Consider the following 13,353-nt stretch of genomic DNA (forward strand, 5'->3'; position numbering starts at 1 on the left):
TTAAGATATTAACCCTTAAACTTTATTTCATGATAAAATTGTACATTTTATATCTCAAAAACTACTAAAGATAATTTAATGATTTTTTGGAATGATATTTGCACTATTTCATAAAAGTATTTTTACTGCATAATTATGCGAATAACGGTACTTTGCATCTATTTAAAAATTTCAATTGTATTTTTTCTTGTGTTCTTCACGCTAAAAATTTTCAAAACGTACGTCAAATTATGCGGCAATCTTTCGCCTTCAATAATCTGTATTGATCATTTTTCATTTTTGTTCCTATCGAGAGTTATAGAGGATTTTATAACATTGCGCTCTTTCAACGCACGGCCCACTTTGATGCAGCCCGCGAGAACGTACATATTGGCAACGTCGCACCGTCAGAATGCGCATCGCGTTGGAAGTGCGCATCGCATGACTAAAAGAAACCACATCTCGATTAGTGCAAAAGGGTAAAATTTTTATACGGATTATCGAAGATGTTTTTTTCCGGATATTTTGAGATGCTTTAAAATTTTTTGACCGGAGTAAACAACAAAAATTATAGTTGCTTAATATTTGTTTTATTAATATAATTTAACGTTTCTAACCATTAACATCATAAAAACACTTTTGTTAGAGTATATCTACGTTATATCCAAATTCATTTTTAGTCTACAACATTAATATAGGAGAATGGTAAATCTTATGACAACAGCATTTTATTTCACGTTTTTATTTTCACCGAGTGATATTACCTTTAAACAACTATGTGTCTTTTGAAAAAAAAAAAAAAAAGGTTACTTAGAATCTGTTGTTCAATCGCATCGATGTTAAGGTTTTTTTTTATCCCTATTGCTTCTGTTAATTCTGTTAATTTGTTGTTCTCGAAGTTCTGGTAAGATATTATTTATTTTATCGAATTTCAGTTAATCATCAACGTTACAGTTTTCCGCATGAACCTGTTGAGTCAACGAATATTCCAGTTCCATTACTTTGGCAAACACTATAAGAAGAAAAAAATCCTATATTCTAAACGCGTAATTGAGGAACACATTACTCTAAACATGGGATGCAAAATTTAATTTTAAAATTTAACGAACATTGTGTTTTGTTCATGTCCAAATTTATTTTCGTAGTATTTTTTTGAACCCATTACGACTTATACCACACATGTGTTGACCAATATAATTTTTAAATTTATCACTCCACATGGATACGTTAGGTAGGTTAACCAGATACGACGAACACATTTATGATTTTTTTCTAACGGAATACATAATTCGTGTGATCGACCCATATTTATAACATAAAACAATCGAATGTTTTTTGAGTAAACTTTGTCTATTTTGAGATAATCTAGCATTTCGTCAAATTATTGCTATATGGGAAACACTCGAGTGCGATCAAAACAAAAACAAACGTCAAAACGTTTTTTCACTCGCACTGATGCAAATTAAATGAGCGCGTAATTTAACGCAAGGCCCGATGGTGCATGGCTGAAAAGTAGTAATGTGGATTTAAGAAAAGATTCGCAATATACCGTGCTGCCTCTCAGACAAATGAACTGACAATAAAATGTGGTAAAAATGTCAATTTGCAAAAAATATGCCAACGCAGGTTAAAACATGCCTACTGCTCAACTTTGCTCATCGGCTGTCAATATCCGAGCGCGCTTGTCCGAGGTATTGAGTGACAGAAAATTAAATAACTCCTGAACAATACATTCACTTTCAATAATCCATAAAGAAAAGCTTGACTTTTTGCTTTAATCTCAGAGATGCCAATTTTGCACATGAGATACGCTCCTTCAAAGCAATGCACATTAGGACGTTGCAACTTGCGGCGTTGCCAATATATACGTTCTCGCGGGCTGCATCAAAGTGGGCCGTGCGTTGAAAGAGCGCACTGCTATAAAATCCTCTATAAAGGCTAGTTTACAGTTCGGGAAATGGATCGCGGGATTTCACACGGGATTTGCGTCGGGATTTGATCAGGGAAAATTTCCCGCCGAGATCTCTCCAAACTGTCAAACCAAAAACTCTGCTGCTTCTTAAAAATACAAACAGTATCAAACTTGCAGCGAATTGTAAACTTTATAAAAATACTATTTTCCCCGTCGGAAACAATTTGTGTTGAATTGTTCCCGGACGGATTTCTGTGTGGAGAGTTTTAAAATCCCGTGATGTTTCCCGCGGTTGGGTTTACACTTCATGAAAACTGTCATTTTTGTGTAGACTTATTTCCCGTCACGGGATTTGAAATCCCGAGCTCCATTTAAAATACACAGGGACCCAAATCCCGTGACACGTTTTCCGAACTGTAAACTAGCCTTAACTCTCGATAGGAACAAAAATGAAAAATAATCAATACAGATTATTGAAGGTTAAAGATTGCCGCATAATTTGACATACGTTTTGAAAATTTTTAGCGTGAAGAACACATGAAAAAATACAATTGAAATTTTTAAATAGATGCAAAGTACCGTTATACGCATAATTATACAGTAAAAATATTTTTATTAGATAGTGCAAATATCATTCCATAATTGTGCAAAAAATCATTGTATTATCTTTAGTAGTTTTTGAGATATAAAATGCACAATTTTATCATACAATAAAGTTTAAGGGTTAATATCTTAATGAATAAAAGGTGTTTTAACGAAATATTTATACCAAAAGCTATTCGCCATAATCCCTATCCAATAAAATGAAGATCGGTGATTTTGCGAAAAATTCGAGGATCACTTGACATGGCTTTACTCTATACCACGATCCATGCTATTGTAGATAAAGGCCTGAAATTTAATTGAACATGCGTAGCACCCTACCGCGATTCCTTAAATTGATTATAACTCGGCTTACAGCGATTAGATTTCATTTTGTATCATTATACTCGCTTCGTTCCTAAGAAGCAGTACCATTAAAAATTTGGTTTGGAAGAAAATGTAAAATACTCGCGATTGAGTGAAACAAAAGGTCGCGTACAATGTATCCTTAATTATCCTACCATTTGACCTAATGCATTGAATAGAGATAGCAGACACTGCTCTAACTAATATATTCAAATGGGTGGGATGAATATGGATCATCCACCACCCACTTGGACCTAACAGTCACTAATTGCACTTACTTTAAATTTGTTTCTTCTTCTTTTCCGCGCCTTGGGTCAGTGGTAAAATGCGGCATCTGTTTTTGAAATTCCTCTATGGTTTAACCACCTTGAACCGACTACTAGACGATTTGGACTATCGGCGTGTCTATCGTAAATATTTCTGAAAGTAATCATATCCAATAGCAAATAGGTTTGATAATTTAGGCTCGAATTTTTCCATGGCTGTCAGCATTCGTACTATAGGCCACCACTTCCAGGAAACCATAGAGTTCGGCTCATAACATAACCTGTCTATATGAAAAAGGCAAACACTGGTGATTACTTTTACCAAACCAACCGAAGGGTAATGTAAATGATATCAAAATGTTATTAAAAATATTGCAACATAGCACTTTATCTATGCACCATGAAATGCATCGTGGTACACACCAAAAAATAATGAAATTTAAACCACATGTAAATCAATACGAATGTAAACATACAACGATTGAAACAAAAATTTGATTGAAAATTACGTTGAAATCCATTGGAGCATCAAACAGCATACAATTTTACACTTTCATTCGTGTAATATTACATGTCATTCATTTTACTGCAGTATTCAAGTAAAAATACATTGATGTGCATTGGCTTTCCGTTTAAAGAAACTGTAATTTTCAATCCACGTGTAAAATTATAATAAAATTAGTTGGTGGAACTTAATTTTACATTTATATTCATGCTCCAAATATGTGCATGAAAATAAACTTAAAATCACAAAATATTTTTTTCTGTGTAGTAAATTATTCCATTCTTGAATCAAACATTCTTTTTCAGCTTACTATTCTTGCGATATGCTGTTATATTTAATATCATCAGCGCAATATTTGTATGGAAAAACTTCTACAATTCAAATGCCGTTCTCACTTAAGTGAAATTTCAAGCAATTTTATTTTTCCTCTTTCGAAATATCAATCTATCGCTTTTAGAACGCATCGACAATTTACGAGTAAGGGAGAAAAGGGGACGTATACCCGTCGGACAAAGACGACAAAGGGAAATGCCGTTTCTGGGCGCATGTGCTAGTCTCTAACAACAGAGACCCTACCGATTTAGGACAGAGGGTGTGCTGTATGGCATTTGGTTTCATATTCTCCTTTTCTCTTTTCCTTTCCATCATCTGGCTCCTTTTCGAACCACATATCCTTTCGGGTGTCGTTCAAAACGTTGCAGTTTGGCGAGCAGCCGCGCACCAGTTCATTGTTTACCACTATTTTTGGGTGCACTTTCGAAAAATCTCTTTTATTATTACAACAGCTATGGTGAACCAGGCGAGACCGTGCACACATGTCCTGTTTTTGTTGTTCTTATTTCCTTTCCGGTCTTATTCCTATGTAGGGTGCTTAATTGGAAAAGCACGATCGGATGGAGTTTCCTGCGTACGGATTTTCATGTCGATCCCGCTCGTGACGCTAATTATAGACATTCAGTTCCCGTTGCGGTAATTGCTGTTGCCAGGAAGAAGGATGATCCTCTTAACAGCTGATCCAGACACTGGGCGTGAATGATTGGAAGTGGGCTTAGCGCAACATATTTTTAGAAATTGGTCCTCACTTGGGATTCAATTGGATTACAACTGAGTCGACCGTATACAAGTTTGTAGCTAAAATAGGCGTATTCGGAAAATACTCTTTTTTGGTGAAGACATCAGCTACTTACTGTTGGAGGCAGAAAAATTCTATTACTCTTATTAATATATAGAGCAATCAATACTGTTTTCCACTGAAATTTTCTTGAGCTTGAACTTGTATGATTACCCCCAAGGAGCTTTTATTCTCTAACTCTAAGCACCTTGGATTACCCCTACTGGGAACAATTCCGTTATTGACCCGGACTAACTGAAATTGCACAGTGAATCAATGACTGATAATATCTGCAAGTAAGTAATCATCCTTCAATATGCAGCTCCTAGTAATCCCAAGTTTTTTATTGATCCAAAACCTGCCTAACCAGAATATTTTTTATTTAAATTCTCGCAAGAAAATGTTCTGTGTCTTAAAATAATTACAAAGTTTGAGGGAAAGATGGTATGATGCAACGAATCTATCATGAGACGAAACGGCACGAGAGGGGAGAGAAATGTTAAAATCATTCATAAAGCTGCTAAATGAATGATCTCGCAAGGTTGAAGATATTATTCGATTTTTTGCTAAATATAAGGATATTAGCCGAGTTTTCTTTGTAATGATTTTTTGATATATTATCAGCCCAGCGCATGAAATTCCATACGTTAATTTTTTCGCAACAAAACGTTCCAAAGTAGTAATTTAATTTTTCCTGTACTTAATTCGGCATAATAGGAGGGCTCAGGAAGTATTGTATAAATAACCAAAAGTTTTAACATAGCAGATTCCATCCAAATAGGTCTACAATTGACGAAATGAGACCAAAATTAAAATAAATTTTTTGGAAATGTAAAGGTTAAATAGGTAAAATTTAACTAAATAACAAATTTAAAAAAAAAATATTTTTGGTTTTGACCAGAATGGTTTTAGTGCGATGGAGCAAATTCAGAGTTATATGAATATCGATTTTGGATCACCGTGAACTTATTTTTGCGGATTTTATTGATGTTTTTCAGTGAAAATGAACGGAAAAAAGTTAATTGGTTTACGTTTCGGCCGACTGTTTCTTTTCAGCCATCATCAGAACTTTACTAGCCATTCTATTTCCCATCGCGTATTAAAAAGCCACCTAATGGGGAATAGAGGGTAGAATAGCTAGTAAAGTTTTGCGGTAAATGTAAATTCGAGTGACCAAAATACGTATAATTCGTGTCCAATTACAAGAATACAAGAATCTGAAAATATTTTCAACCACTAAATTAGTTTAATTTCAATTACTAAGGGGCCTTCCATATACCACGTGGACAAAAAGACTTCATTTTCAACTCCCCCTCCCCCCTTCGTGGACAAGCGTGGACAATTCCTGTACCCCTACAGCCTCCACACGATTTCCACGTGGACTTTCCAGATTTTTTGTCGGGCAATGTCATAAACAGTGGGTCTTAAGAAAATTTTCCTATATCCTGGCGAAGAAGGACTTAATAAAATCGCCCAAACTTCAACACAGTATATCATACACTTCTATAGTCTTTTAGGAAATTTCCATGGAAATATCTCTTTTCTGAACGACAGTATGATCTTCTACCGTTTTAAGATTAATCACAATTAATCATAATAACATACAATTGCAGTAACCTATGGATCCTTGAATAGGCTCGTAATTTCAACCACAAGTTGTCAAATCCAAAATTAGTGGTACAGTAGATTCAATCAATTGATTCAGACAGAATGTTTTTTCTCGTTTTTTTATAGAAGACAAAAATGTAATGAAAAGTCCACGTAGACATTTCAAATACCCCGATCCCCCTTCCCATGGACAAGCGTCATGAGCTCTACCCTCCCCTTAATTGTCCACGTTACGAGGTATATGGACGGCCCCTAAAGAGTTTAATCAATTTTAAATTTTAGTATTAGAGGAGTGTCAACGGAATAGGGAAATAGCGCGTCCACAGTGGTCAGAAACCCCAAAAACGTGAACTTAATTCATTAGAGGCCAAATTATATTCACAGGGTGTCTTTGAAGGAATCGTTTCCCATATTCCCCACAATCTGATAAAAATTTAAATTAAGCATGGCCTACTATGATCGAACTAAAAATATAACATTTTATGCTGACGAGTTAGAAAGTTGAAGTGTTCGACAAAGTTTTAGAAATGTTCGGAATGAAGAATTTTGTTGAAGAACATGAACTTGTAGAATTACAGGTTATCGATTTATAAAGAGTTTTCTATGGTAACTCCTTAAAAATTAATTTTTTTTAATATAACTTTTTCCACTGTGACTAACTTAATATAACTTTTTCCAGCATGACTTATTGAACTGTATCTAAAACTACTCATTCGTTTCAAAGTTATTGTAGATTTTAGCATTTTCTACACAAACTTCAACTACGTATAAGAAGGAAAGGTGAAAACCAAAATGGAGGAGCAGGGACTATTTTCAATGTATAGACTTTGCATAACAAAGGCAAGAAGATTTGATCAGTGAAACTCTAGAACCATACAAATAGGGTAAGCTTCCTTTTTCAAGTTTTTTACATTTTCAACAATAAAATCAACAAAAAATTTTTTTTGTAAAATTTAGTAATAAATGGTATAACATTCTTCTGTAAGCATTAAAATCATTGTGACATGTGTATTTGAGTATATATCAGTTTGAGATCTATTGATGATATTGTATATATCAGTTTGGGATCTATTAATGATATTAAAACTCCACATTCTTGCTCCCACATTCATAAAACCGGAAATAATCACGTATAAATGAAAATAAAACTTGTAATTGAATATCAAACCAAAAATTACTAAAATTCGCAAAAAATCTAAAAAAAAAAATTTTTTGCTTATTTTTGTATGAAATAGTCAAGAAACATGGTAAAGTAAGCTTACCCTATTCATTCCCTTCTAAAGTGCAACGGATCAAACCTTCTTAGCTTTAATGTGCATAGTCTAGATATTGAAAAAAGTACCTGTTTCGTGCATTTTGGTTAACACCTTTCTTTCTTTTACGTAGTTAAGTTGTCGTTAAAAATGTTAAAATCTTCAATAACTTTGAAACTAATGTGTATTGTTACATACAGTCTTTAACAATACTATCTGGTTTTAAAGCCGCAACGTTTGTCTAGAGTGTCGTGTGCATGATAAGTAACCATGGAAAAAGTTATATTAAAAAAACTAAATTCGCACTGCAACCCCCTTAGCCATAGAAAACGATTTATAAATCGATAACCTTTAATTCTACAAGTTTAAGTTCTTCAACAAAGTTCTTCATTACGAGCATTTCTGAAACTTTGTCGAAACTTTCTACCTCGTCAGTATAAAAAGTTATTTTTTTAGTGCGATCATAGTAAGCCATGCCTAATCTTAATTTTAATCTGATTGTGGGAAATATTCATACGAACAATTCCTTCAAAGACCCATAGCTACGCCGTGAAAATTCCTGAAAACCTGCATCAGTTAAAAAAAATTGGACCTCTGGGGAAAATAAATTCGAATGTGGGGTCTGAAATTTCGATTTTGAACTGTGCATTATACAATATACGCGATAAGTATTAACTTCATTTAATGCAAATCAGTGAAAAATTTGATTTGAAATGATTTTAAGATTGAAACTAATATGTAATTAAAACTCTTCTTGGCTCCACCGATGGCCCTCTGGCTGGGATAGGGCAGAGATGATTGTATAGAGATGCACGAAGACTGAAACCAAAAGTTCCAATCGAACCCAAAACAACGGTTCCAAACGAGCAATGTAAACAAATATGGCGGATTTAGGATGTAACTCGTGGGGAGTATTGACATTGAAATAAAAAGAAATGCATGTAATCATGTTTACATTCAAAGAGTGTAAACTTTATATATATATATATATATATATATATATATATATATATATATATATATATATATATATATATATATATATATATATAATATATATATATATATATATATATATATATATATATATATATATATATATATATATATATATATATATATATATATATATATATATATATATATATATATATATATATATATATATATATATATATATATATATATATATATACACATACTAAATAACTTTTATGGCACAAATAAAGGATGAGTAAATTTAAACGCATTGTAAACATTACAAAGCCATTGATTGACTGTCTAGTCTCTCATTTTATATTAATGGTAAATGCAAAGTCTGAACACTATGAACTTATCGACTAGTTTTACCCTATTATCGTGATATTTGTCATAAATATTAAGATTGTATAGCATCAGCAAAGTGCCAACTGTGCGAGAAAATTGTTATTACTCATCAACTGTATTTTCGATATATCCTCTCTAGTGCAACGAAGAACATTTAGACAGGCTCAGTTACGTGAATCAATGCGTTTTCGGATTGCATGATTGCGTATTTTGTGAAATATTTCTCAAACGAAATTTGTCAAACATTCATTAAAACAACAAGTCACTTACTGTTTACACAAAACTCCTGATTGCCAAAACCAGCAGACAAAATAACTTGGCAAACCGTGCAGCCAAATTCATTGTTTTTCTCTCCGCGTGTATTTATATTTTAAGCATCGTCTGTTGGATAGGGCTGTCGATTTTCAGAGTGATTACATAACCTTGCTATGTGAGAAAGGCAAAAATGTGCCAAATCAATCAAATCCAAGAAAATCAAATTTCAGCAAAAAATGCATTCAACGAAAAGTTAGCTGCTTTAGTGTTTTATGGAACTTGCTTGGTTGTACAAACCTTGACCTGTGAAACTGTTCATAACAAACGAGAATATCATTACTGCTGTTCAGATAATATTTAGTGCTTATAACAAATATTTATATACGAGCGTAAATTGGTCAATGGGCCTAACAGTCTTTTTCGATTCCCAAAAGCCATGTTTCATAGGCGGATTTCGCAGGTTGTATACAATATAAGCACATTCAAGTTTCAAGTGAAAATATAATTTTAAAAATAGTAAGCTTTGCCAGCGTATTGGTTGTTGTTGATGATTTTGTCATTGAAACTCGATTATAGTTTTTCTAGTACCGCTTATTTGCAACCAAACTGAAAACTGTTCTTCAACCCGGATAAGATAACTTAAAAAACAATGTTTTCCGCGCTAAACTCTTCTTCGTACAATCTTGTTCCATTTGACTCATTACCATTTCGCTGCTGGATTACTTATATGGAGCAAGCGGGATGATTCGGCACAAAATAAAGTCTCACGCAACTTCTTCCGCTCTTCATTTATAACATCGAACCTGTTTCTGCCGCCTCTTCTAGCCGCTCCATAGTTAAACAAAAGTTCAAACCGTTGAATTTTCGCCTTTTCTTTTGAAAGCTAATTTTCTTTCCATTTCTCACAGCACAAATACCTACTCGCAATCCTCTCAATACTTTGTTTTTGTGTTCGCTTCTTTTTTCCCGCCTTACTTAGCGTTTGCAACGAAGCTCGAACGAACGATCGCAATGAGGAGAGTGTGCGATCCAGCACGGCCTTCTATGACCTTGCCATAAACCGTCCTTTGCCTCCCCTCTCGCTGAAAACATGATTCAACAAACGAACGGAAAAAGACGATCAACACTGGCTGGGTAAATTCGCTTCGTACAATCGTCGTTGCTTTGCTGGTTGGAGCCTATGCAGATGCCAGATGAAGCCAGCCGAAGAAACCCCCTTCTGGAACAACTGTGCCGTGGACGTGTCCCACCATGCCTTTCACAGTGCATTCAAGCGGTTGGCACTAGCGACGAGCCCCGTGAATTCACACAGCCACGCTGAAACATGTTCGGGCCAGAAATGGAACGGGTCTGGTGCCAGTAAGTTGGGACAGGTATTGCGCGAATGGAAACTGCCGCCCCTTTCCCAAACTATAAATCGTCGATCGTTTCCATCTCACGATCACAGCCGTTCCAGCACCGATTATGGCGAGAACTGAAACCCGTTGGATGGAAGTTAACATTTAAATCGCATGTTTGAACTGGAACCCCCTAGGTAGAGCCTCGACAAGAGAAAATTAGGTGAATTGACAATTAGAGCCGACAAAATTGGCAACGCTTGAATATCTTCAAACACTTATGTGTATTAGAAGCGTGTCATCAGATGTTTTTCGTACGATAATGCCCCAACTAGATTTTGAAAATATAAGCAAAAATAGGAAATTAAAGCTGTTTTTTATTAAAATTCCCACCGAAACGACGCGCACTAATCATTTGAAAATAATGCGTTTTTCGCGGTATCACCGTTTCAACAATGTTTTATTTCGATGAAATATATCTAAAAATTCTGGTTTATTGCATTGAGTATTGTTTATTCACACTTTTTCATACTAACTTAGTTTGTAATACGACGAACTTTTTGAAACACCTGGGGTATCAAACCCAAATACATCTATTGGATTTATGATAATTCTCGACAAACATATGATTACGGCCTAAAAGCCAACTGTCATGTCATGTAATCATATGTTTGTCGAGAATTGTACGCCTAATGCTGTCATACGGATGCCTTATGTGGTGGCAGAGGGGAGAGCTGATGACAGTCTAGTCAAAGGCAAATCATTTGCAAAGAATGGCTGTTGCTTTCACCACAACTCCGACTGCTGCCCTTTAGGCCCTTCTAAATATCAAATCATTTCATATACACTTCAAACAAGAAGCATTATCATGAACACACATACTGCAGATTACTGGGCTCTGGAACAATAACCATGTTGATCTTGCCACCAGTACACAACTGTGGTCATAAATGATTACATAGGTGAAGATATTCTTGCTCCCAGCGATATTACACTCACTTGTTAGTTTCCTTATAGGATATTCCATGCGAAGCTTTCCTCTCAAGAGGAGTGGTTGTCTGATTATATGAAGAGACAACAACAAACGCAAGTGGTCTGTTACATTGACGGATCTCTGATGGAGGGACGTGTTGGTACTGGTATTTACTATCGTGAAATGAGATCGAAACAATCTCACTCGCTCACTGTATTCTATCCCGATCAGAATGAAATAACAAGATTATAACAGAACACAATTTCTGTAACATATTGTGTTATAAATTAGGTCTCGTTAGTAGTTAAAATAACAGAAATTTATAACAAGTAATAATGCGAGATATAGTTTTGTAATATTTCTGCTATGTGTTTCTGATCGGGATTCCAAACAGAAATCTTTGCGATTATGTGCGGGGTACAATCGGCCTGTCAACAGAGCTTGTACGGCAAAGTTATAAACTTCTGCTCCGATAGTCAGGCTGCAATTAAGGCCCTTTGCTCGAACAAATCACGGTTCAAACTAGTGATCGCGTGCTGGACCAAAATCGAAGAACTAAGCTACCTACCTTACCTTGTTGTTTACAGCGTCATCTCGCCATTTCCGTGCGTATCGCAGAGCTCCATCTTTGTCGGTCTTGGGCGACATCCTTCCAGTTCTCTCGCACGGTTAGGCATCTCAGTTCCTCTTCCACTGAATATAGCCAACGTGTTCGTGGCCTCCCACGAAGCCGGGGTCCTCTTCCTAACTTCCTGCCGAGTATTGTTTTCGATATTCGTACCATCCCGATCAGAAACACATAACAGAAATATTTCAAAACTATATCTCGCATTGCTACTTGTTATAAATTTCTGTTATTTTAACTACTAACGAGACCTAATTTCTAACACAATATGTTACAAAAATTGTGTTCTGTTATAATAATAATAAGTTATTTCATTCTGATCGGGATATGATCAGCCCATTGCAGTCTGCCGTATTTTATCTGTTTGACAATATCTGCATTTAGTATACTTGGTAAAACTCATGATTCATGCGTCTGCGCCAGACTCCATTTTCGCATACCCCTCCGAGTACTGTCTGCAGCACTTTACGCCCAAAGACTCCGAATGCTCTTCTATTTGCCTCCCTCAACGTCCACGCTTCGTTGCCATAAAGAGCGACAGGGAGGATCAGTGTCTTGTATAAAGCAAATTTTGTACGCTTTCAGGTTTCGGGACCTAAGCCGTATACCGTAAAAGGCCCTGTTGGCAGCTGCAATACGCCTTTTGACCTCACGGGAAACATCGTTGTCGCAAGTCACAAGTGTACCAAGATAAACGAATAATTCGTAACGTAACCATCAATCACTACCTCGGAACCAAAACCACCGGACCTGCCTCTCTCTTTACCTACAACCATGTACTTTGGCTTGGCAGAGTTGATGACTAAGCCTATCCTCACTATACCCTCTTAAACGGCACGAAGGCCTCTTCCACTGCTCTATAATCGATTCTAATTACATCAATATCGTCCGCAAAACCAAGGAGCTTATGCGACCTTATGATGATAGTTCCTTTACTTTGCACGCCAGCTCTTCTGATAGCTCCTTGAAGAGCAATATTGAACAGCAAATTTGAAAGTGCATCGCCTTGCTTCAGTCCATCTAAGACCACAAATAGGTTGAGATCTCATCTGCAATCCGAATACTTGATTTTGAATCATCCATCTAATCAGTTTCGCCGGAAAACCATGTTCTGACATAATCTGCCACAGCTCATTTGTTTTCACTGAATCGCACGCCGTCTTAAAATCAATGAACAAATGATGGGTCTGCAAGTTGTACGCTAGGAATTTATCTGCAGCTCATTTATTTTCACTGAGTCGTATGCCTGCAAGTT

The sequence above is a fragment of the Topomyia yanbarensis genome, chromosome 2, assembly GCF_030247195.1.
Source record: "Topomyia yanbarensis strain Yona2022 chromosome 2, ASM3024719v1, whole genome shotgun sequence".
Classification (NCBI taxonomy): domain Eukaryota; kingdom Metazoa; phylum Arthropoda; class Insecta; order Diptera; family Culicidae; genus Topomyia; species Topomyia yanbarensis.